Source organism: Pinus tabuliformis, chromosome 2_1, assembly GCF_031772625.1.
Source record: "Pinus tabuliformis cultivar Carrire ecotype Pingquan chromosome 2_1, CPIR1, whole genome shotgun sequence".
Classification (NCBI taxonomy): domain Eukaryota; kingdom Viridiplantae; phylum Streptophyta; class Pinopsida; order Pinales; family Pinaceae; genus Pinus; species Pinus tabuliformis.
In genome coordinates, this window is record NC_142299.1 from 108,990,755 (window position 1) to 109,016,937 (window position 26,183).

The following is a 26,183-nucleotide window of genomic DNA, read 5'->3' on the forward strand; positions in this document are numbered from 1 at the left end:
TTGAATGCAAACTAGTGTCTACTCATTTGGAACATAATGCCAAGTTGTACAATGATGATGGATCGAAATAAGTGAATGGAACTTTGTATCATGAATTGGTGGGAAGTTTGAACTACCTCACCACTACCAGGCTAGATATAGCATATTCTGTCAGCATCCTTAGTCAATTTATGGCAAAGCCTTGTGAAATCCATTGGAAAGCAACAAAGAAAGTCCTTTGATTTATGAAGGGAACACTTTATTTTGGTATTTTTTATACTGATGAATCTAATGTTGAGTTGGCAGGTTTTGGTGATTTAGATTGGGCTGGAAATCCTGATGATAGAAGATCAACCTTTAGATATGCATTCAATTTAGGATGGGGGGTCATATCATGGAGCAGTAAGAAACAACCAATTGTTTCTTTGTCATCCACAAAAGCTGAATACAAAGCCTTGACCAATGCAACTTGTGAAGCTATTTGGTTAAGGAGTATTATTGAAGATGTTGGAGAAAAACAAAGAGGACCAACAAGCATCAAATGTGGCAACCAGAGTTCCATGAAGCTAGAAAATAATCCAATTTATCATACAAGAACTAAACAAATTGAAGTCCAACATCATTTTGTAAGAGAAAAGATAAAATCAAATGAGATTCATTTAGTCTATTGTAATACAAGTGAGAATGTAGTTGACATATTTACCAAGCCTCTTGGAAAGATGAACTTTGAAATATGTAGACAACAACTAAGAATTGTTGAAAATCCATTTCTCCATTAGGGCGGATGTTGGAATAATGTAGAAATGATATGTCAAGATAGAGTTTATGAGTTGTGTTCTCGTAGTTAGTGTTTGAGTCTATCTATTGTGAGTTGTGTCTTCGTCGTTTGTGTTGTGAGTTGGTGATCCGAATTATTTGGATCTAGATTGTCCTAGAAGCTACCTATGTGTGCCTATATAATGTATTGGTTGCCCAGGCAGTTTGTTTAATGAGATTTGAATTCATTCTTGTGCATCTCTCTGATTTTCTAATACTTTCTACCTACTAAGTTTAGCTGTTGGTTTGGAAAATTTTGATAGAGAAAGAGATACTCTTTGTCTGCAGCGCATATACTATTTAGTGCATGGGTTTTGGCGGTTTCCTTCAACACGAATATGTGGACCTTTCTTCATTTCATTTGGCAGGTGAGATGTGGTTTTCATCAAGTTACAAGGATTTTGGGCTTTGATTCTTCCTTGAAAAATGAAAAACCATTAAACTTTTTATTATTAAAAAGAAACCAACAATTTTTCTATTAATAGAAAGCTTTTTATATATGTAAAATGTGTCTAGATATACCTCATATTTGGTATATTCTACTAATAAATTTAAACTTGTACTTGAGTAGTAAAAGAAAACCACATACAATACTTTGTACAATGTTTATGTATAACCAAATCTACATAGTCCAAATTTTTTATGACATGCCACAAAATGTAGTCTCTCATGTTGACATATTATTTTTCCCAACATCATCTTAATCACACAAAAACTATTGCCAGAAATATCAATTGTGTAACATATTTTACTAAAATTGTATATGTAATAGGTATTTTCCCAACTCTAAGAAGAGTATCATTGCAAAATAAGAGAAAGTGATGTCCCCATAAATTTTGTTGCACTCTTATTTGGATAAGGCTTCAGCTATGGCATTCTGCTCCCTGTAAATGTGATCAATAGTCAGTCCTTGAAAAAGACCAATCAACATTTTAATATGTTTCATACAATTTATAAGCATGAGAGGTGAAAATGTAGTTCTCATCAGCACCTAGTCGATAAGCACTTTAGAGTCTCCATAGACATCCATAGAATTTATGGACAACCATTTTGCACATAATAGAACCACCCAAAGAGCAATGATCTTTGCATGGGTATTGAAACCCACCCCACCATTACAACTAAAGTGATAATAAGTACATATATTTATTACTATATGCCCCACAACTAGAAGTATTATTGCAAGTGGTTCCATCAAAGAAACAAATTGGATATGTGCACCATATTTCCACGACTTTTATACATCTTGAAGATCCCTTATCAGATATAGTACCAATTTCATTGTAAAATACAACAATCTTCATATAAGTATTCATGATGTCTGTTGAAACATCCTCAAATACTAAAAAAAAAAATCAATACCTCCATGTGCCCCATAATATGTAAAAATGAATTGTGTGAATTTTTTTATAAATCAAAAACCATTCTAATAAACAAGCCTCCACATAAGTATGAATCCACTCGGTAGTAATATGGAGAAAAATCAACACAACAAACCAAATGGAAGTCACAAAATGAAAATTGAAGAAAAGGTGTAACATGTCTTCAAGCTCTAATTTAGACATGACAAATCTCCAAGGTCCTATGTAGCCTCTCTTACATAAGTTGTCCCATGTTAGAATTTTGTTTTTTCGTGTCAACGAACCAAAACTTTGAGTTTGAGGGGGGGGTTCCACTTCCTTCTTTTTCAGAACCAACATTGATCCCCAAAAGGAAGTTGTGCATGAGAGATATAACTATATGCCTCCTTCACCGTGATTTATCCTTGTATAGTTTTTACATCCCATAATAGGATATCATCACTTTTTGTCAAAGTGATACCTGCTAAGTATAATTTTTGAACATATTTTTCCCAAGATACTACTAGGTCACCAAAGAAACCAATATCCCATGCACGAGTCTAAGATGGTGTCATTGTGATAGGATCATGAGAGATTTCAATTTGATTTAAATAATAGATTCCCATATTATAAATACACTTGATAAATGGAGTAGACAAAGAATGATCCCCATAAAAACATTTAATGGGATCCTAACCAATCTCAACCATTGTGCTTGTTCCAATCTCCTACTGCAAATTCCCGATCAACTAGTGCTTAAATTTCATCATATTTTTTCATAGATATGAAACTGAGTATGGAATATGAGCCCCTTCTCTAATGCACACCAAGAATGATTATAGGTAATTTTCTTTGATGATCATATTTCATATTCTATTACCCTTTAAGGCCTGCGACAACCTCTTTACCAACAAAGCCCACCCAAATTGTTTAGTGTTTCTTAAATACCATCTCCCATCCTCCTTAGAGATATTTCCTCCAAACAAACAAGATGGAACATTTTGGCTTCCCTAGACCCTGCATAAATACATATTGTTATCTAAGAGTTTATCCACTTAATGATATTCTTTGGCATCATATAAAGATCCATCCAGTAGATTTAGATACTTTGTCGAACTGACTAAACCAGTACCAATATTTCCCCCATAGTTATCCATTTATGTGACCACAATGCCAACCTCTTTTCAAATTAATCGATCAACCACTCCCAACCTCTAATACCATATTTTATTGGTTTCAAAATTAAACCAAGGTACTTGAAGCCACTGCCCATTGGAGTATCCTCCAATTTTTTTTTTTTGCAATCTCCTATACCAATACCTCATCTAGAGTCATTGCAATCAAAGAGGATTTTGTCTTGCTCATATAGAGACCACTAGCATCACTAAAGGAGAAAATAATCTGATGTAAAATATTCCATTCATAAATAGACACCTCCCCTAATATAATAACATCATCTACACAAATAATGTGTGTGATGGATATGTATTTTGTGAGTTTGCATCCCAATGTAAATCCACAAGAGTGGACCTCTAAAAACCTCCTATTCAAACCAACAATGACCAACAAGAATAAGAGAGGGGAGAGTGAAAAACCTTTCCTTAATGCTCTTGAGGCCTTAATGAAAGATGAAGGAACCCCATTTATTAATACCATAAAATTTACAGAAGTGATGCATGCCATAATCCAACCCACTATTCGCATAGAAAGACTAATCTTGTGCAAGATCATTCTTAAAAATTGGTATTCATCACAATCATATGCTTTAATAAAGTCTAACTTCAATAAACACATATTCTTATTTTTTACCTTGATTGAGCACAAACATTCTTATGCAATAGCCACTGCATCCTATATAATTCAATTAGCCAGGAAAAAAAATTATTCAGGAGAAAAACATTTTGACAGAGTTGCTTTTATCTGAGATGTGATGATCATAGAAATCCATTTATAAATTTTATTGCAAATATATATGGGGCTATAATATGAGAAATTTGTAGCATTTGAAACTATGGGGATAAATACGATGAAGGTTTCATTTGAAGCAGCAAAGATAGAACAAAGGGTCCTAGATTGCTCCACCATTGATAGCATATATGGACCCGTGATATCCAAGAAATTGAGAAATAACTCAACATACGATCTGTCTAGTCTCGGGCCTTTGTCCCTAGACACAAAATTTAGAACCGAAGCCAATTCATAAGAAGATATTAGCCTCCCTATATAATCACTTTCAACATCACTACACATTTTTGGATATAATTGAATGTACTCCATCAATTCTCCATATCCAATCCTACATTAGCACGATATTGGTTGCCAAAAAACTCTACAACTTCATGATAATGTTCTTTTGTGATGTAATAAATATTCCCTCATTATTATGGAAACCCCAAATAGTATTCTCTCTTCTCCTTTCTGTGCAAAAATTATGGAAAATTTTCATATTTTTGTCTCCCCTTATAGTCCAGATTGCATGGATTTTAAGTTGTCGTTATTCGTCTTGTAGGCTTAAAATATTTCATTTATGACCTTCAAGCTCTAGGGCCACCTTTATTTGTGATCTTGAGAAGTAGTCTAACACAGAAGCATTAGATAATTCCATGAGTATTTTGTCAATGGAAATTAATTCTTTAATGTTGGAATTAATTTTTTCTTGTTCCCAATGTCTCACGACATTTTTTAGATAAAATATCTTCTGAAATAATTGGTCCATTTAAGAGGTGTCCAAATTATTAATTGAATTTTTCCATGAATCCCAAACAAATTTTATGAATTTCATTTCCTTGAGCCTTGAATGATTGAATTTAAAAGGTACGCCCTTCCAATAACATTCCCCACAACGTTGTAGGAATATATGATTATGATTTAATAATAATGTTGGGTAAACCCATGATCGTAACAAGCCAAGACGATCCACCATATTTTCATGGACTAAGAAATAGTCCAAACTCTTTGAAGTCCCATCCACATCAGATCGTTCGTTCCTCCAAGTAGATATTTTTGGATCCAAAATGATGTCCAAAAATAGTTTTTTTTCCAAAAATTACTTTGAAGAATCCCCCCAACTGGTCCATTTTACATTTTGTGCCCCATATTTTGTTTGCATCCATGATCAAGTTTAGGTTCACTGCCAAAACAAGAGAGGCTATCCTAAACAAATCACAACAATTGTTGGGTCCCTATAATACTAGTGATTACCCCATTACTATTGTAGTTGTACCCCTTATTAATATTGTTGTGCCCCTATTGCCCCCATATTGTTATTACTGTGCCCCATAGAATTCCTCTATTGTTATTTTTGTGGCTTTATATTATTATTGTTAGGTCGGCTGGGTTATATTGTGACTCCTTAGACTCCTATTTATAGAAAGGAGGTTTTGTCATTTGAATCATCAAAGAATTGTTCATTTATGTAATGTAAAGGAGGTTGCCCCTCAAAGAGGCTGAATTTTAAGGCGTTGATCTATCTTTTCTATCTTTTTCTTGAGTTGGTTTCATAACATTTGGTATCAGAGCTTTGGATTCTAGGGTTTCGCTGCTCCAAACAGGTCATCGTGGAATTTTCACTATAACATTTTTTCTGTGACGTTTCAGAAGCTAAAAAGAAACCCATTTGAGAAGACATCGCGTGGAATTTCGGGTCCGAATTTCAGAGCTTTTTTCACTATATTTGCGGAGATATGATCTGAGGAAGTTGGTCTTTTTGCAGACTCTTGAATTACATTCCAAAGAGGTGACTTGGGGAAAATCATCATAACATTTTCTCTGAGCATTGGATTGAAATTTCGTAAGAAGGTGCAGAAAGAGGACGGATTGTAGTTTCTTGTAGATATTATTTAGAGCCAAAGGACGAAACAGTGACTCGTGGCACGTCGTACAAGTTTTCTCTACTGAACTAGTCTATAATCAGGTCACTGTGGGAGATTTCAAATAACTATTCCTTGGAGAATCCAATTTGGATCAGACCGGTGGCATTGGAAAGAGGACACAGAGGGCTACCAAATATTGCAATTTTAGAGCTGTATGATCTGAAAGTATAGAGATACATCAAAGGCAATATCGAGCTCCTACAAAGTGAAAAAAAAGGTGTGTATATTCTTTTAAATTTTTGCTTAAGATTGGTTTGAAAATTTATTTTGAAGGAACTCAAAGGGCTAGTAGAGAATTATTATCGGTAACTGATGCCCCGAGGAAAGAAAATGCAAACACCTAGTAAGGAACCTGAAAGCTCTAGCATGACTCATGAAGAAGAAGAAGAAATGCTATATGATATATCAAAATTACAAGAACAAGTGCAACAAGTGTCACTTGCACAAAAAGCAACAGAATCTAAGATGGATGGTTTAAGAAAAGATGTAGAAGCTAAGATGGATGGTTTAAAGAAAGGTGTAGAAGCTAAGATGGATTTTTTAAAGAAAGGCATAGAAGCTAAGATGGATGGCATGGAAGCTAAGGTGAATGGAATGGACGCTAAAATTGATGGCATGGATGATAATATGGAAGAATTGAAGATAAATATGAATAAGTTGCTACAAGAAATGGTCACTAATGGTGAAAGGGTACTAAAGGAAACTCATTATGAGAACAAACAAAATGTTAATCATGATTCCATAGACTCTAATGTTGGATCGAAGACCCACCATATTCCAAAAATCGATATGAGGAAGTTTGATGGCAAGGATCCCACAACATGGATATTATAGATGGAGCAATTTTTCAATCTCAATAATGTGCAAAACACACAAAAGGTACGTATGGCAACTTTATATTTGGAACCAAATCAATTTGTATGGTATCAATGTCTTTGCTCTCGTAAACAATTTATCACTTGGGCAATTTTTACGGAAGAATTGATAGCACATTATGAGGATACAAAAAGCAACACTTTTTTTAGCCAATTGATAAGTCTCAAACAAAAGGGTTCAATAATGGAGCACATTGAGGAGTTCCAAAAATTGAACATAAGGGTAAAAGATATTACAGAGGAGCATAGGATTGATGTGTTCATAGGGTCTTTAAAGGATAATATCCAACATGATGTTCGCCTTTGGGAACCTGATTCATTAGAGAAGGCATTCAGGTTAGCAAGAAAAATGGAAAGATAATCAGCTCTAATGGTATGACAAAGCTTCTAAAAAAGGAACAAAGAGGTGTAATTGCACAATTATGTTCGCTAGATGTTTCCACATTGGAATCATCTATTTCTCTAGATCTCCAAAAAGTCATGACAACCATTCCAAGGCATTTGAGACTCCCAAAGGTCTCCCACCTATGCGTGATCATGATCATGATATTCAACTTATTCCAGGAAGTGTTCCCCCAAACATCAGGCCGTACAGATATCCCTATGTCCAAAAGAGTGAAATTGAACGTATGGTTGCAGAAATGCTAGAGGCTGGTATAATTCAACCGAGTCAAAGTTCTTTCTCTGCTCTAGTAGTATTGGTGCACAAGAAGGATGGATCATGGCGCATGTGTCCGGATTATAGGAAGCTCAACAAGCTCACTATTAAAGATAAGTTTCCAATTCCTGTCATTGATGAATTACTGGATGAATTGTATGGATCAATTTACTTCACCAAGTTGGATCTTCGTTTAGGATATCATCAAATCAGAATGAAGACTAAAAACATTCCGAAAACAACATTTAGAACTCATGAGGGTCATTATGAATTTTTGGTCATACCTTTTGGCCTTACCAATGCACCTTCAACATTTCAAGGTTTGATGAATTCAATTTTCAAACCATTCCTTAGAAAATTTGTGTTAGTATTTTTTGATGATATACTAATCTACAACAAGTCTTGGAAGGATCATGTTGAACATGTTGACAGGGTGCTACAACTATTGGAGGAGAAACAATTATATGCAAAAAGATCCAAATGTTTATTTGGAGTACAAGAGGTGGAATATCTGGGTCATATTGTATCTCATGAAGGAGTTAAGGTAGACCCTAGCAAAATTAAAGCCATTAAGGAATGGAAAATTCCCACATCCATAAAGCATCTGCGAGGATTTCTCGGGTTGACAGGGTATTATCGCAAGTTTGTTAAGAATTATGGGAGAATAACTATTAGCCTCTCTCATAAAACAATAATAAATCCAAAAATAAATAAATTAATTAAATATTCCAAGTTAGGAATTTGTGCCTAACTCTTGGGTTGTTCCTCTAAGATAGGAGTTAGTTTAGGTAACTCCTATATTGGTGTGTGTCTGGTGAGGAATTATCTCAACCAAAGGAGAAATCATCTCAACCAAACATGTCTAAGATAGCACGCACTATCTTGAGACATTATCTCTCATCTATTTATTTGTAACACTATATTCAATTATTCAAAAATAGAATGAAAATGTGAGAGAGAAGCATGAGGCTTCAGCCTTTTTCCGCCCATATTTTGTGTCTGGTTTTTATATGTGTTTTTCTGTAATCTGTTTGAGTTAATTTCATTTTCAATATGTGGTATCAGAGCTTTCCCTTTTTTTAGATATTTCTTTTCTTTGTGTCGGATGTTGTTAATTATTAGTTCAAGGCCACGACTTCGCTGATTCAAGACTTCCTTTCAATCCATGGGCTTTGAACAAAGCGTTGTTGTTACGTTGAAACAACTCGTAGGAAATTGGAATGCTAATTTTGGTGCAGGCACAGTCGCCAAAGCGTCAACCGTGGTGAAAAATTGAAATATATTGTTAGGAGTTACAGGGTACGTGGCAAAGCTGCTTAAAAAGAAAGACCATAGCAAAGCCAAACTTTTCTGGTGAAATCGCTGGCAAAGTTGACTTTCGATTTTGCAAAACATTATCAACAATTGTGATTTCCTGCCGAAATCCCGGGTGATGGAAGCTGTTGTTATTAACCAGATAAGAAATGGCGAATTATATTGGAGCAATGCATTTGTTCAAATCTGGCAATGGAGAACTGCAAGATAAACATTTGGTAAGATCGTTTAAATCTGGGTGAGCATGTTCCTAAAGATTCCTCTTATTGGTTTTTTTTCAATGAAATCGCCTGTTCGCTGGTTCCAAATTTGAAGATCTCTTTTCAGATCATCAATTGTGTTTTCCTATCTGGAAGAGTCTGTTTTGTGGAAGAATCCAAAGAAGCCTCACAGATTGTCTTTCAAGATTTGATTTGGCAGAATAATACATGTTGTACGTGGAGATTGCGTGATTGGAAACAACATAAATATCATTTAATTTTGAATGTGGGGAAGAAATTACATGTAAGTGAATTAATTTTCACATTATGTGAATATATGTGAAGGTTTATTAAAAGGCTCATGAGAGAAAATAAGTGGACGAGAGAATAAGTGCATTATTATTATATATGGTGGTGTTTTATATTCAAAATCATAATTCCCTATCCTATATATTATAAAGGGAAGTGTTTTGTAATTTTGGAGAGATACAAGTATATTTTGTAATTTTGGAGTTATAAATATTTTTGTATTTGGAGTGATAAGTGAATTCCTTTTTAGAGAAAAATCAATCATGTACTCCAAAGTAATATTTTATTTTGAGAGAGATTTTGAGAGATTGAGTCAGTGCAGGTAATTTTTGAAGACAAGTTACTTCAAGCATTACTGAGCTTGACATTTTCGTTGCTTCAGAAGTTGAAAAATGATGTACTCCAATCATTAATAAAAACATATTATTTGTGGTGATGATATGTCCTAGATCCGCCCGAAATTGAATAAGGGGATCTTAGGTACACGAAGAGTGTTTTGATGATGGTGCATGCTTCATGTTGTTGCATTTTTATTTGTGTCTAGTTTTGACACATAAATGATCTCATTTAACACACATAAAGTTCAATGTAAGCAAGCACAACACATGTAATGAAATAGCTGCAAGGAAGGATAATTAAGCTCCACACATACAACAACTCATCAAAGTTTTCAACATCGGCATTCTACCTCAACAAACAAATTCACTCAATACAATCAAGTTCATGAATCTGCAAACTCCAGTATTTCAAAGCAAAGTCTACATCACTACATTCAAGTTAATGAATCTGTAAACTTCAACGTTTCAGCGCACAGTCTACATCAACATTGTTGAACTTGTAATCAAACTCAAATCACATTGAATTGTAAGGGTGCATTCTCGGTTGAAACCGACACCCAAGTCTTGAATTGAGTCAAATTGCATTCATTGTCGTGAATCATTGAAATCATTGTAAGCTTTTTTGGGTGCATTTTCGACAGTGTTCGACACCCTTCCTTTAAAGCACAATCAAGTGAGTCCATGAGTTTTAACTCCAAATGAAACAAACAACAAGTTCACATCTCCTGCAAGCGAGCGTGAGTATTCATTCAAGCAATTTGCATCAAAATAGTACAAAGTTCAAACCTTCAAGCGAGCCAGAGTGAAGTTCATTACAGCAACGATCAAAGCAACCAAGCGAGTTCCACTCTACCACCAATCAAGCAAGTTGAGATCAACATCAAGCGAGTGTGGCTATTCCTTCAAGTAAGGAAAGTGAGCATTTATGCAAACACTATCATCATCAAGCGAGCGTGAATTCCAGAGTTTAAGCAAGAAAGTTCTATATCTCTAGCAAGTGTTCCCAGCAAGTGCAATAAGCAACAAATCAAGCGAGCATGCCATTCAAGTCCCATAGCAAGCGAGCTTGTCATTCAAGTAACAAAATCAAGTGAAACGGATCAAAGCACAACATCTATGACAAGAGAGCCTGATTTCAAGTGAGCAAGTTCAGATGGCGCAACATAGTCAGTTATTACACATTCTTCACAATTTGATCATCTCTAGTGATAAAGACATGGTGCACATCAGCAAAGAAACTCTTGCTGATCTTTCACGGCATCTACAACAAACACATGAAACCATTGAGTTTCTTCAACTAGAGTCGCAACTACAAAGAGATGAGCTGCAACAAAAGAGTGCTTCTTCCAAGTCATTCAACCATACAGATGAAGATAAAGATGTTGATTCCAAATCACTCATCCAAACAACTTCAAGTGTTGAAGTTGTTCATGATCAAATTCAAATTTCTTCCAAACCCATCATCAAGCCCTGGGAAGAGATTCAAAATAACAAGAATCGACGAGGCTTAGGATATGTCACTGATGACACCAACTTACATATCCCAGATTATTCCAAGCCAATTAAGTTTGTGAGTGCAGGATTTCTTGAACAACTCACCTCAGTAGGTTCTGAGAAAGTTGCAGACAAACAGAATTGCATGCAACCTGAAGTTGATGTCCAACCGAAATGTTCTCATTGTCAAAGAACTGGTCATATGGAAGATCATTGTTTTGATCTCCATCCTTGTTGCCATTGTGGCAAGCCCAATCATTCCTCAGAAAAATGTAGCAACCAACAAAAATCAGCCAGATTGAAGATACATTATGAATGGATCGATCCTTGGGAATGGTCATCCACAGTCAAAAGATTGTCTCAGTTCTACAACCGACTACAATCACACATAGTGCAGCCAGCAGTGAACCGATGATGGTACTCTCATGCAGTTGAACGAGGTAGTACAATAGTGAAACTCTCCTACACTTGAAGGGGGGGAGTTCAAATATATTTTGGCGAAGATTGTCTCTCCTTTCAGTTGAAAAAGGGGGGAAAATGTCAATGAAATTGGCAAGTGGTTGTCAGACTGAAAGTCTCGAGAACATCAGCGAAGTAGCTAGTGGGCATCTTCATCAGCCAGTGGGCATTTGTCATCAGCAGTGAGCATCAGCAAATTCGCCAGTGGGCGATCGACAGCCAAAGCAGCAGTGAGAAGCTTTCATCATAGCAAAAGCAACATTGAGTTGTTTTTCGACATCTTTAGCGAGTGGGCAATCATCATCAGCAAACACGCCAGTGGGCGTTCATCAAATTGTGTCAGTGGACACCGGACGTTGTTCTCAAACAAAGGACAGTTGGATCCTTTTGTGGCTTGGCACGTGATGGAGTTGTCAAGCAACATTCAGAGATGAATCAGGCATGCAGCTGATTCATGTTCTCTTCAGATTTGACTTTTTTCCAGCATCCAGTTTTGGTGGTTTTTTCAGGCAATGTTTTTGAGGATCAACATGAGAACTTGGAAGATGGTTCCTCGTTCTTATTTTGGATTTATCATTGAAGGGGGAATGTTAACCTCTCTCATAAAACAATAATAAATCCAAAAATAAATAAATTAATTAAATATTCCAAGTTAGGAATTTGTGCCTAACTCTTGGGTTGTTCCTCTAAGATAGGAGTTAGTTTAGGTAACTCCTATATTGGTGTGTGTCTGGTGAGAAATTATCTCAACCAAAGGAGAAATCATCTCAACCAAACATGTCTAAGATAGCACGCACTATCTTCAGACATTATCTCTCATCTATTTATTTGTAACACTATATTCAATTATTCGAAAATAGAATGAAAATGTGAGAGAGAAGCATGAGGCTTCAGCCTTTTTCCGCCCATATTTTGTGTCTGGTTTTTATATGTGTTTTTCTGTAATCTGTTTGAGTTAATTTCATTTTCAATAATAACAGCACCTCTAACAACATTATTGAAGAAATATGAATTTTCATGGACTCCAAAAGCAACAAAGGCATTCAAACATCTTAAAGAGGCAATGTGCCAAGCACCAGTCTTAGCTACACCGGACTTCACAAAAACATTTATTGTGGAATGTGATGCTTCAAGAAATGGAATTGGTGTTGTTTTAATGCAAGATGAAAGACTCATTGCTTTTGAAAGTCGTCCAATCAAGGAATGTTTTTACACAAAGCTATTTATGAGAAGGAAATGTTGGAAATACTCCATGCACTTAAGAAATGGCGACCCTACCTAATGGGAAGACACTTCAAGGTAAAAAGGGATCATGATAGCCTTAAATACTTTTTAGAACAAAGATTATCCTCTGAAGAGCAACAAAAGTGGGTCACAAAGATGTTTGGTTATGACTTTGAAATCATCTACAAAAGAGGAAAGCAAAATGTGGTGGCAGATGCACTCTCAAGAAAGGATGAGGATGTGGAAGCATTTTTGTGTGCCATTTCTATTATCCAACTAGATTGGATAAACGAATCAAGGGAGGAATGGAAGAATGATGAAGAAGCGTGGGCACTTATTCAAAAGTTAAAACAAGATTCCAGTATGTTTAATACATTTAGCTGGCAAAATGATTTGTTATGGTACAAAGTTCGCTTATACCTCTGTAAGAATTCCCAGCTAAAACAAAAGATTCTTATGGAATTGCACACTTCTACCTTAGAAGGGCACTCAGGATTTTAAAAAACTTACCATAGGGTTAAGAAGGAATTTTTTGGGATGGCCTTAAATCAGATATTCAAAAGTTTGTGGCGGAATGTTTGGTACAACTACAATACCCGTCACAGATGATGTGCATTCTCAAAACCCTCTTCACAAGAGCTTTAATAATATCATACACTAATCATGTTGATGAAGAAATTGAGTATTTAAGAAAGGACTTTGTGAACATTGGGTATACGAATAAAGACATCAGTAAGACCATCAAAATACCTAGAACCAGAAAGGGAGTAAGACTTCTGATAACAATCTCCCAAGCTTCTTACAATAAGACTTATCCTACCATAAATTCAAGGAGTCAATGATAAAATAGCCAAGTTTCTCAGAAAGAAAGATATTGAAACTTATTTTAAACCCTTGTTAACTATAAGACAGAATATGAGATCAGTCAAAGAAAATCTGGATCGCCTACAACAGAAGGGTGTTTATAAAGTCATGTGTTCATGTGGGGAATGTTAAATTATATAGATGAGAAGATCCTTCAAGATAAGACTCAAAGAACATGGTGCTGACATTAAAAATGGTAGAACTCAGTCTTCAGCAATTACAAAGCACTCAACAAAGACATGTCAACATATGTGCCTTGAAGACACCAAGATAATCACCAACGAAAAGCATGAGTACAAATCGAAGATCCGTGAAGCCCTTGAAATTATTAAGCATCCTCACAATTGTAATAGAGATAGTGGTTTGGAGGTAAGCAGGAGTTGGATCCCCTTACTAACTGAAGACCCCATAGCTTGCAACTGTGACTAAACCGATTCCCTTCTCCACTTTCCTTTTCTCCCTATTAATTCTCTTCCTCCTTCCCTCACATTCTTCCCCTTAAAGATATTTTCACTCCAATCCCTTTCGTCTTCCCTCCCTAACATCCTAACTAATAAGAAAAACAATAACATAATTCCAAGATCCTATTATAAGATATAAGTTGATAGTTCATTAAAAATGATTATTAACTCTATTCTTAGATTTAATAATAAAATATAATAACAATGATAACATAAATCATCACAAATTATTAATAATTAAACCCTAACTTTATAAGACCTAATAAATAAAAACATTATTATCAATATTTATAAGCATTTCTAATATAAATAATCATTCAAATTTATTGATCATTCATCCATAAAATTAACAATGAAATTATCATATTATGAATTAAACTTCATTAATAATAATAAAAATTATTATTATTACTAATAATGGTAATAATTAATTCTTATAATAATCTAAGATTATTAACTCCAATTTTCCTTGATATAAATTATTATTAATATTAATCCTAATTCTTAATATGAAATCCCCTATAATAATTAATTTAAAATCTTTCTTTTCATAACAATCTTTCCTCTAATTAATTAGTGGGTTATCTCGTCAGTTCTTTTTCATTTGTCATCCCCTATTCCATATTTATTGACCTTCAACCTTTCTCTTCTCTATGGATTTGTCCTAAAGATGAGTCTTGTTATGGACTTGAAACGTTGACACAAAAATGGCCAATGTGGTTAATAATCCGAATATGCAAGATTCTCAAAATCCATATGATTCCATAATTCTATTATGGATGTATATCTAGCATATGTATTTAATATATGGAGACGTGAAATAGATCCCCCGGAAAATCCTCAAAGTATAATCATTGCAAAATATTTATATGCCCGAAAATTAATGACATGTGGATTCGATAATGCAACCAAACCTCCAGATTGTCTAGAGGCATCCATCACTTAGACCCTCCATCATGGGAAAAATTATAAGAAATAGGCCCAAGATGTTTCCCATACCCCCATACTCTCCTATACAAGGATGATCATGGGTTGATGAACTGTAATTAGATGTCATAGGGATAGCCTCTTCTGCTAGCCAAAGAACCCTAATTTGTGTTGACACATGTAACAACCAAGTAAAATAGAAAAGGTGTTGTTGAACATGCTTGAAAAAATTAAAATACTCTTGCAGAATGGAAATACAAACTTGTGTGAATTAAAAGGTGCACTACAAAAATGAAACAGACTCGGCTAGGAAGGAATCCACACTTCATAAAAACTTCATAATAAAGATAGGTGCACCACACACTATCAACTAAAGATATAACATGAGCTAAATAACATGGAATTGATTAATCCGTGTAACAACACACAATAAATCTCAAAGCAGAAGTGTATCTATCCCACAATAAACATGTACAACAATAATAAGAAATCCACATTTAACACACGAAATAAATAAATATTCTAACAACATTGTGATCCCTACTAAAGAGGAGGGCCCTTCCTCCCTAGTAAGGTGCAGGAAGAAAATGAAAACTTAGTTAAGAATTCAACATAGAAATTGCAGTAACATCACCAGATAAGCTTATATTCAAAATAGCTGAAGAGTACACAATAAAAATGTCAGTATTGTCTCCATTCTGTCTGTCCCCTTCACATCAGACTAAGATATTTTTATAAAGTCTTTACAAAGTCCCAAAATTAGGAAAACGAATTAGTCATGAGAATTTGTGATTCTCACGTTGATTAAGCTAACATAAATAATAAAAAGATATAAACTGTTACAAGTTGTTTCAATAGAGATTTGTTGTGGTTACACCACTCTTGTTTTAGACACAATTGTAAATGCTAATATGTTCTTAACTATCCATGTGGAATTACTTTATGCAACCCTTGACAGTTGTCTTTGAAAATAGCAGCTATAGTCTTGACAATTCGCGGTATAACAACAACTTCATGGTGTAACAACAACTCAAACCGTGTTCAACAGAAAATTACAAACCTGAGGTGTAACAACAACTTGAACCATGTAACGGGAAGGAATAGAAACAATCTTTCATCCATTTCTATCGATAGCTATGGAAATACCTGAAAGAAAAAAATTATGAAGAACCCTTCCAAAGATACCCTAGTTATTCATCCCAAGGAAAGCATCGTTTCATTCAATACTTAGCAGAAAATAGCATAATAATATGTCAAAAAAATATTGCTTCCTTATTAGAGGGAGTGACATTGTACTAGGGAGATTGTAAGTTCAAATGAGGGAAAATGGACAAAAATGGGAAAAGGATGGTTGAAATATCCTTAAATGTTGAACCCAACATCTCCTCCCAACTGAAGCCACTACATCTCCTCATGCAGACTCTTCGGAATATTCAGGGTCCTCATCTATTGTGACACTGACATGTTTCTAATGAAGTCTTCTGAAATCATAGGTGCCAACAGTGTCTTCGTCGTCTTTCCTGTACCCCTGGGTAGACACAAGTTGAGTTGTCCATGAACGTTCATCATATATGTTTAAGTGGAAGTGAGGATGGAATTTCTCAATTGGGAGCCAAATCAAAGGAAACTTGAATTGAGCCCCATCCAGAAAGCTCCCATCGTTTTGAGAATTTGTACATACTCGGGGACTCAAGTAACAACAATCACGAAATTGGGGTATCCAAAGGGATCCCCTGCTTGTAATGTGTCACTATAAACTTCCCATTGTTTCAGGCTCCCAACCAATGCTCTACTTTTCAATTGTTCATGAATATTAAAACAAAACCCAAAAATCCTTCTCGTGTAGAGGGACAATTGCTTTATCATGCCAAGGTTACTGAGAAACTTCTTGCATTCCCGCCTCATAATAGTGGCCATACCAGGATCTGATCTTATCATCAAGGTTTCCTTTTCTTCATTCATAGTAGATGATTTTTTTTTTCCAGTGGAAAAATCTGTAACCTTTTATTAAAGAATGAAAAGTTACAATTGCAGATGCATGATGCATTTCCCTAAGCTGCCCAATGGGCTCCAGTGCCATGGCACCCGACGCACCGTTACATGACTAACGTGCAAAAAATGATGAGAAGAAAATAGCGGGAGAGAGAGAGAGAGGAAAAGTGATGAAAGCAAGAAAAATTGAAATATACACACTTCAGGTTTTTCTTCCTTTTTTCTTTTCGACCTTGCGCCACTCTCCTTGGGTGGGCTCGATCAAGGCTATGACTAACTGTGTTTCAGCTTTCTGTGAGCTTGATTCCTTGTCTGAATCTGATGTGTCTGAATGGTGGTGCCGTTTTATCCCTCCCATATTCTGGTCATCGTTTATCTTCTCTGCCTGATTTGGATGAAACTGTGGAGCCTTGTTTTCTGATATGTTTTCCTTCTGATTCCCTGTTTCGGCTTCCTCTATGATGGTATCATCCTCTTCTGCTTCTGATTCTTCGTCTTCTGATATCGAAGAGGCTTTCTTTTCCGAGGCTCTCTTCTTTGCGACATCATCTATATTCTGCCATCCTTTGGGCTTCCTTTGCTGTGGCTTGCTCTTGTTGAGGCTTTTACATGCATTGTACAGATGACCTGTTTGTTGAAATCCCTTGCATCTGAAAGTTGTATTCTCATAGTCCAAAGATTGTTTCCACTGTGAGTTGTTGAAGTTCAGAATGATGCTTTCAGGTAATCCTTGGCTAAGATCTACCTCGACACATATTCTAGCAAAAGTAAAGATTCCCTTTATGTGTCTCTCTGTATCAATCTTTAACGTTCTCCCGAGGGTATTCCCAATAACTAATAAGGCCTTGGAGTGCCAAAAATGTATCAGGAGATTATACAGCCTAACCCATACTGGCATCCTTGATACCACCATAGTATTGGCATCAAACTCCAGGAACCATGGGGTAACAAAAAGTCCCGCACTGCCCCAGAACCATGGCCCTTGATTGAGAATTTTTTCCTTTTCTTCTTCTAAGAGGAAAGTTACTATGAAAAAGCCCTTAGAGAATAGGTGTATTTGGTAGTTTTTTGTCCAGACCGTGTGGATCCATTGGTGTAATGCATCGGTTCTGGGCCAAAAACCGTTAAATCTACAAATAACAACATTTTTTTGTAGATATGAGAATATGTACTTTACCTCTAGTAAATCCAGGGATATGGAGGGATTCTCTGGCGATTGATCCACGATATACTGCCCTGGAAGTACATTAGCAGCTGTAGATTCTTTCCCCTTTGGCTGCATCGCGATAGGTACCTGAAGGTTTTGAGGAAGCTCCCTTAGATCCACCTCGCAATCGGAGATTGAGGATAATAGTTGAGTCCTTTGCAACCCTGTAATGCTGGAGTGTGTATTGATCCTGCAAGCAGAGCCCTGAAAATAATAGATTTTGTAATGCAACTGGAATTCCCAGTTTGTCCTGGATCTCTTTTTTTAACTCCAATACACTCATCCGTTTCCAGATCTGCACACAAACGTGTCTGCCTTCTGTTGATCTGATAAAGATTTGCTTCAGATCCGCTGTGTCTACCTTGATCAAGTCCCGATTTCCACCGATCTGTTGCCTGTAACTAGACGGATCGGATAGATCCGTCCCGGATCTGCAATATTTGGCCCGATCTGTTGTGAGAGGGGGTAGATCTGCTGCATGCAGGCCCGCGCCCCTCTGAATAGGGCCAAAACCCCCTTTGCCCCCTCTCAAGCGATGGCTTTGTGGGTACCAGCCGACGCGGCCAGCAAACGGAGGGGCGTCTTCTGCAATCTGGCGGATGCCCAAGACTATCCTCTGAAACTGCAGGGGGACTTTAATCCGGTCGAAAAACCTGTCCTTCAGATCCAAGACCGCTAGGTAAGATGTAGACCCCTGCATGCATTTTGTTCTGCCGTCCAAACCCTTAGCGAAGATTTGATGCTTGACAAAGGGTGGTCTCAAAATCGAAACCTGGGAAATCCGCCTTTCGACCCTAACTTGTTCATCGTCAGTGCTGGGGAGATCTCTGTAGCGCTCTACATCAAGTTCCTCCTGGGTACCATCGGAAAAAACGGAAACAGGCGGTGTCGCGACGCACTTCTTTCTCCAGAGAACGGTGAGATCTCGAAGCAAAAGCCTGGCATCAAAACGGTCTATCACGAGGTTAGGGTCGCCGATCCATGGCATGAGGGCGTCCTGTGAACTGGTGAAAACCACAGTCGAATCATCGTCGAAGAGGAGAGCGTGCCTGCCGGCGATCTCCAAAGACAGGGCAGAGGAAGGGCTGCAGATGATCCTCAAAAGCTGCGGGGGAGTTTTGATCTGATCAAAGAGCCTGTCCTTCTGGTCCGACGCCGCACAGTGAGATGCAGAAACCTGCATGCGATTGTTTCTACCAACCAAACCCTTAACGAAGAAAGGCTGCATGATTATCGGAGGTCTCACGATCGAAACCTGGGAAACTCGTTTCGTTCATAGTAGATGATTTTGTGGTAAGGTTCCAATCAATTTGATTTCTCATAAAAGATATGAAATCCCGTAGTTTCAAATATCCAACATAAGGGGAGATATTTACAACCATAGGTAAACTCAAATTCTCAATAAATATATTATGTAAAAAGAGTTCACATAACAAACTCTGTTCATCGAAATCACATGAGTGAAATACCTCTCGAAAATTTTTAGTGGAATTTCTCTCATAGGCTCTGTTCTCATAAATGGGTTTCAATTAGAAAAAATAAAAATTTTCCCATAAAAAGATCAAGTAGGATGGCTATGGTGACCTACAACCCAAAAGGTTTAGGGCTAACTCATACATTTTACCTTCTCTTCTGTCAACCTCTTGCCCTCTTGTTGTAGTTGTTGTCTCTGTTTTTCCTTCTCCATCTCAGCTTTCCTTATTTCCCACTTTATCAAATTTTATGTCAGCAATTCCTCAGCTCATTGATCCTTAAGGTTATGAATAACCTTCTAATGTACTTCAAAAGAAATCATTCCCTTTTTTAGGGAAAGTGCCCTTTGTTTCCAATTTTGCAGTTCTGATATGAACACCAGTTTTTCTAAATGCCACCCTACTTAGGGTCCTGTGCAATTTCATGTTTAATAGCAGTAGAGTGTGTAACAACATCTCGTGTTTTGAGTTGCTCTGCCTTAGCTTATGGTTTTTGTGTATCAACAACCTCATTGAAAGGTTCTTGTGGAATAACTCTCAATTCTTCTTCGTTAAAAACCTCTGTCTCAACTGCTAGTTCTTGTGTTTGAGCAACATCGTTGACAGGTTCTTGTGTGACGGTTTCTAGGTTAAGCTTCATGGGGTGCTCCATTTCAACTACTAGTTCTTGTGTTCTAGCACATCATCAATGGGTTCTTGTGTGTCAGCGTCCCATGGTTTTGTTCGGGTTTCTTCTGAGATGGTTTTTGAAACACAAATTTTATACCCTGTTGTTGCCAAACCTTTACACATGTTATACATAAAGGCCCCATAGGTGGTTTTTGATCCTAATTTATCAACAACCTCAGCCAATGTATCAAGACCTGGAACCTTCATTTTCATTTTTCTACCTCCTAGTTTTGCTTTAATTTCTTATTTTATGCTTCAAATTTCTCAATTTTAAGCATCAAGATTCAGGTTTCGTTCTTACCAGGTGAAGAAGTGTCTTCCTACTTGGTCTGTTTCCTCTCCTTCTGCTTCCCCTTTTGTTCTTTTTTCTCACTTGGTCTCTTCTTGGATGGTAGCGAGGGTTTTGGCTTCTTCTTTGATGGTGAGGGTTATGGCTTCTTCTTTAGCGGCAAGGGTTCTAGTTTCTTATTTGGTGGTGAAGGTTCTGGTTGAGAAACAACCTTATACCTTTTCTTTGGTACTCTACCACCCACTGATTTCTCAAGTGACCTTTTCTTGACTCTAACTATTGGATAGCGTCCCTCCTCCTTAGCTGTATTAGCTTCCCCCGGAGCATCTGTAGGAATTTCACTGATAAAATTTTCCCAACTTCTTCCTTGTTGCTCCAAAGCTTCGATCATGATCAAATTTATGAGGCCATGATTGGCAATGCATCTATCTAGGTGCAAGGCTACCTTTACCACTGCAACCATATGTTTCAAATTTTCTAATAGGAAATAGGGAATATTGACCAATTTTCCATGCCGAAGATCGCTCAACAAAAGAAAATGATAGTTGAATACTATCATTGAGTGCCCCTCACATGTAATGTACTTAATAATGAATAGGGAAACATCGTTCCATAGTTGAGGAAGGGAAAGACAGTCAATTCCTCTTCCCTTCTTGACCAATTTTTCTTCTCCCTGCAAGAATTCAGCTTTAAGAGTTGGTTCATTAATTTTCTGATTGAACCACCTCTTCCCTTCTAGTCGAAGTGCTCTTACTCTGGAAAATATTTCCTCTGTAATCTCCAGTTTTAAGCTCCTAACCTCTGTTTGATTCTTGTTCAATTTTCAGGAAAATTCCAGAGAAAAAATTTCATCTGATCCCCTAAGTCACTCTAAGAATTCAATGCATCCCGCTTCTATGAAGATTTTATATGCTTTCGGGAATTTTTCCATAGCCTCTATGGAATCTGGTTCATGCCTTACCATTTCTCCCCCCATCCTTCACTATTATGGACCCTTCACAATCACTATGATTTTTCGCCTGCTGACCATCACAATTCTTGAAAAGTCTATACAATGAGGGTGCAGAGCTATGTTGGGGCAGATATTAGGGTGATAGGAAAGGATATCAAGTTGGAAAGTTGTGTAACACGGTTTATCATTTCATCATTAATTCAAGGGTGTGAAAATTTAACTTGGATACAATTAGAATCAATGAGGTAATCAATCATGCAGGGTGGTAATGATTAATGGGTATTGTCACTTTAAACCGGGTTATGTCATGGGTCACAAAATGATTTGTCACCCCTCCGCACCCCCCAACTTAAATGAAAATGCCTTCCTTGGCCATCAAAACGAACTGGCATATTAACTGCCATTATTGCTAAATAGAGGAAAAATCAATATTCCTCTTTCGAATGACTTATTGGAGCATGATTTGATTGATTTCGACAACAGAGTGCTGGTGATGGTGATTATTGAAGTAGACAATTGCAACTGGTTTCATGCGACAACTATCTTCATCGGACCAACTATTACAGGGGTAACAACAAAATAATTTCTCCATGATGATTGAATAATGTTTGCAGTAGTACCTTATTACAATAGTGTATTCCTTTGAGGCATTACAATTTTGTGCCTACAAAAGAATTCTCAAAATAATACAATGAAAATAAAATAACGGCCTTTTAATAAGCATGTTGTTATAGATATATTATAGATGTCATGCTGTTACAAAATTGATCAAAAGGAAAAATGTGTATCAGCTGCCGCAAAGTGGTTTTCAGCTGGTAAAATTATCTACCTGCACCCCACAAGGGGTTTTCACAAGCAGATTTATTTATTTATATGTTTTTTCTTTTAATTATTTCTCTCTCTTTTTTTGTATATCAGATGCCAACATAAGTTGGTTTTCAGCTCCTACACTTATTGGAATTTAAGAATTTTACTGCACAGGAGAATTTTCCCTCGCTCTCATCACTTGGAGATCAAATCCCGAGACAATTTTAACAAATGAATCCCTTGAGGTTGGTTTATGATATAACCGAAGGCGATGCCCATTGGCAAGGAATGACACTTTAGTACTGTCTATGGTAACTAATCTCACAATGCCATTGTTAAATATTGTATCTACCTCATAAGGACCTAGCCACCTGGTGTAGATATTCCCCTTAAATTCTTTGAATCATGAATCATACAATAGAGCCCAATCACCTTTCTGAAACATCTTCCTTTTGATAAACTTGTCATTCCACTTAGCTCTCTATCACTCGATGATGTATGTTTGGTGGATGACAACGAATCTCTTCTCATCTAGTTCATTTAACTAGTTCAACCAATGTTTTTGAGCTGTAGTCAAATCCAGGTTCACTTGCAATGTTGTTCTGAGTGTTTTTATTTCAAACTCAATGGGAAATATTGGATTTTTACCATACACCAATTCATATTGTGAAAATCCAGTAGTATTTCTCCATGTAGTTCTATATGCCCATAGTCCTTCTAGATGTTCATCAACCCAGTTTCTCTGGTGGCTGGCTACAATCTTAGTGAGAATTCCTTCAATAACCTTATTAGTGCTCTCCACTTGACCATTTTCCTAAGGATGATATGGTGAAGTAATTCTGTGACAGATCTTGAATTTCTCAACTAACCTCTAGATCAAATGAGATGTGAACTATGGTCCTCCATCTGTCACTATTTCTCTAGGTACCCCAAAGTGAACAAAAATGTCTTCAAATAAGAAATATGAAACAACCTATTCAGTTTCCCTAGTTAGTGCCTTTGCTTCAACCCATTTTGTGACATAGTCTGTACAGACTATAATGTAGTACTTCTGTTGAGATGAACGATTGATTGGTCCTACAAAGTCTAAGGCCAACTTCTCAAATGGTTCCAAGACTATTTGAGGTTGTAAAGGCATTTCATCTGACCAGAGTGGTTGACCCATTCTCTAACAACTATCACATCCCTTTACAAATTTATTTGCATCCTGGAATATGGTAGGCCAATAATATCCTGTTGAAAGTAATTTATGCCCTATCCTTTTTTTAGTGAAGTTTCCTCCACAAGCTTCTTCATGGTATGCTTTCAGGATGTCAAAAATCTCATCCTCTCTCACACAACGCCTGATATGATGATATGAACCTGTGTAGTAGAGGTATCCCTATACCCAAGAGTATCTTGCGCTCTACTAAACAATCTTACTATTTTCTTTTGAGGGTAGATGTTGTGGAAATATCCCTCAAACAAGGCAGCTAATTATGTCTGCATACCACAGTGAGTGAGTTGAAATAGAAAAAAGATATTCATCTGGAAAATAATCCTCAACGAGCATGCAATCACTATTGACAGTTAGCCTAGAAAGAAAATCAACCACTACATTATCTTTTGTAGGTTTATCTAAGATTGTTATATCAAATTCTTGTAACAGCAGCAACCAACGTGTAACCCTACCATTAGTACCATGTTTATTCATTAAGAAATGAATGGAAAAGTGGTCAGTGTGCACAAAAACTTGATAACATGCAATGTAGTGTGTAAATTTATTAATGGCATGCAATACTGCAAGAAACTATTTTTTTGTAACTTTATAATTTAACTTTTCTAGAGTCAAATTCTTACTGATGTAATAGATGGCATATGGCTTCTTGTCTTCTAGTTGGCCCAACGCATCTCCCACAATAGTATCGTATGTGTTTGTTGCTATGTGAAATGATAGGTCCCAATTCGATCCTCGCAAAATAGGGGTTGTTGATACACATTGCTTTAACTCTGTAAAGGCACATTCACATTTCCCTATCCAAACAAATTACATGTCTTTAGTAAGGAGAGAAAATAATGGAGATGCAACCTTTGAATTTTTTTTCTATAAACCTCCTGTAATACACTGCATGTCCCAAAAAACTATGCACCTCCTTCTACATTTTGGGAGTTGGAATTTTCAGAATTACTTCTATCTTAGTAGGGTCTACTTTTATTCTTGCAACATAAATATAATTCCCAAGCACAATTCCTTCATTCATCATCATGTGACATTTTTCAGTGCGTAAAGCAACATTAGTTTGTTCACATCACTCTAGCACTTTTTTGAGATTAGCTAATGCTGGTTCAAAATAATCACCATAAGGTGTAAAGTCATCCATGAATACTTCTAAAATATCATTTAGAAAATCTACAAATATCCCTAATATTTCGCTCTGGAAGGTTACTAGCACATTACAGAGTCTAAAGGGAGAACTTTGTATGAAAAAGTCCCCCAAGGAAAAGTAATGGTGGCTTTATCCTGATCGCTGGGGAAATCTGTATCTAATTATATCCACTAAACCCATTAAGAAATGAACATATTTTTTTCCAGATAAGGTGTCAAGGACTCGATTAATAATGGCAAGGGGAAATGGTCATTTTGAGTGGATTTGTTAAGTTCCCTATAATCTACACAGATCCTCCACTTGTTTTTCTTTTTAGGAACAATAACAAGTGGAGATACCCATTGGTTGTTAGAAATGGGATAAATGAAGTTGGCATTTAGAAGTTCTTGTAATTTGTTATGAAACCAACGAAACCAGCTCACAAAAAGATAGAAAAGAGAGATCAACGCCTTAGAATTCAGCCTCTTCAAGGGGGCAACCTCCTTTACATTACACAAATGAACAATTCTTGGATGATTCAAATGACAAAACCTCCTTTCTATATATAGGAGTATAAGGAGTCACAATATAACCCAACCGACCTAACAATAATAATATAAAGCCACAAAAATAACAATATATGGATTCTATGGGGCACAGTAATAACAATATGGGGATAATAGGGGCACAACTACAATAGTAATGGGGTAATCACTAATATTATAGGGACCCAACATGCCCCTCTCCTTCAAAAAATTGTTGTCCTCAATGCTTGAGAAGTTCTGGATGCTTCTGTATAAAATTATCATCCTCCCATGTGGAATCTTCAGTGGATAAGTTCTTCCACTTGATAAGATACTCCGAAATTGATCGATTTCGTAGCTGTCGAGTTCTTGTTTCTGTGACTGCTTCCGATTCCAATATAATTTTTCCTTCCTCGTCAAGTTCTGGCAATATTGTTTGAACTGGGAGCTTGTCACCTATAACCTTCTTTAAACATGAAACATGGAAAATTGGGTGCAATCGAGAAGCTGCAGGAAGCTCCAATTTGTATTCCATAGTACCAATCTTTTGCAACACGTTGTATGGACCATAATACTTTGGTGATAATTTATTATCCTTTTTAGCTTGCTTGAGGGACATTTGCTTATATGGTTTTAGCCGTAGGAATACCCAATCACCTACATCAAAACTTCTTTCGCTACAATGTTGATATGCCTGTTGTTTCATTCTATTATGTGCCAACATGAGGTTATCCTTTAAGAGTTGGAGGACTTGTTGTTGATGTTCGATGTGATGTTCCACAACTTGAACCTTAGA

At 36.5% G+C, this 26,183-nt stretch overlaps 1 pseudogene; it reads left to right on the top strand.

Annotated features, from left to right (window-relative positions):
- LOC149199025 (UDP-glucuronic acid decarboxylase 2-like) overlaps positions 1-18,373 on the top strand; it is a 34,305-nt pseudogene extending 15,932 nt beyond the window's left edge.
- Positions 18,374-26,183: the final 7,810 nt, after the last annotated feature.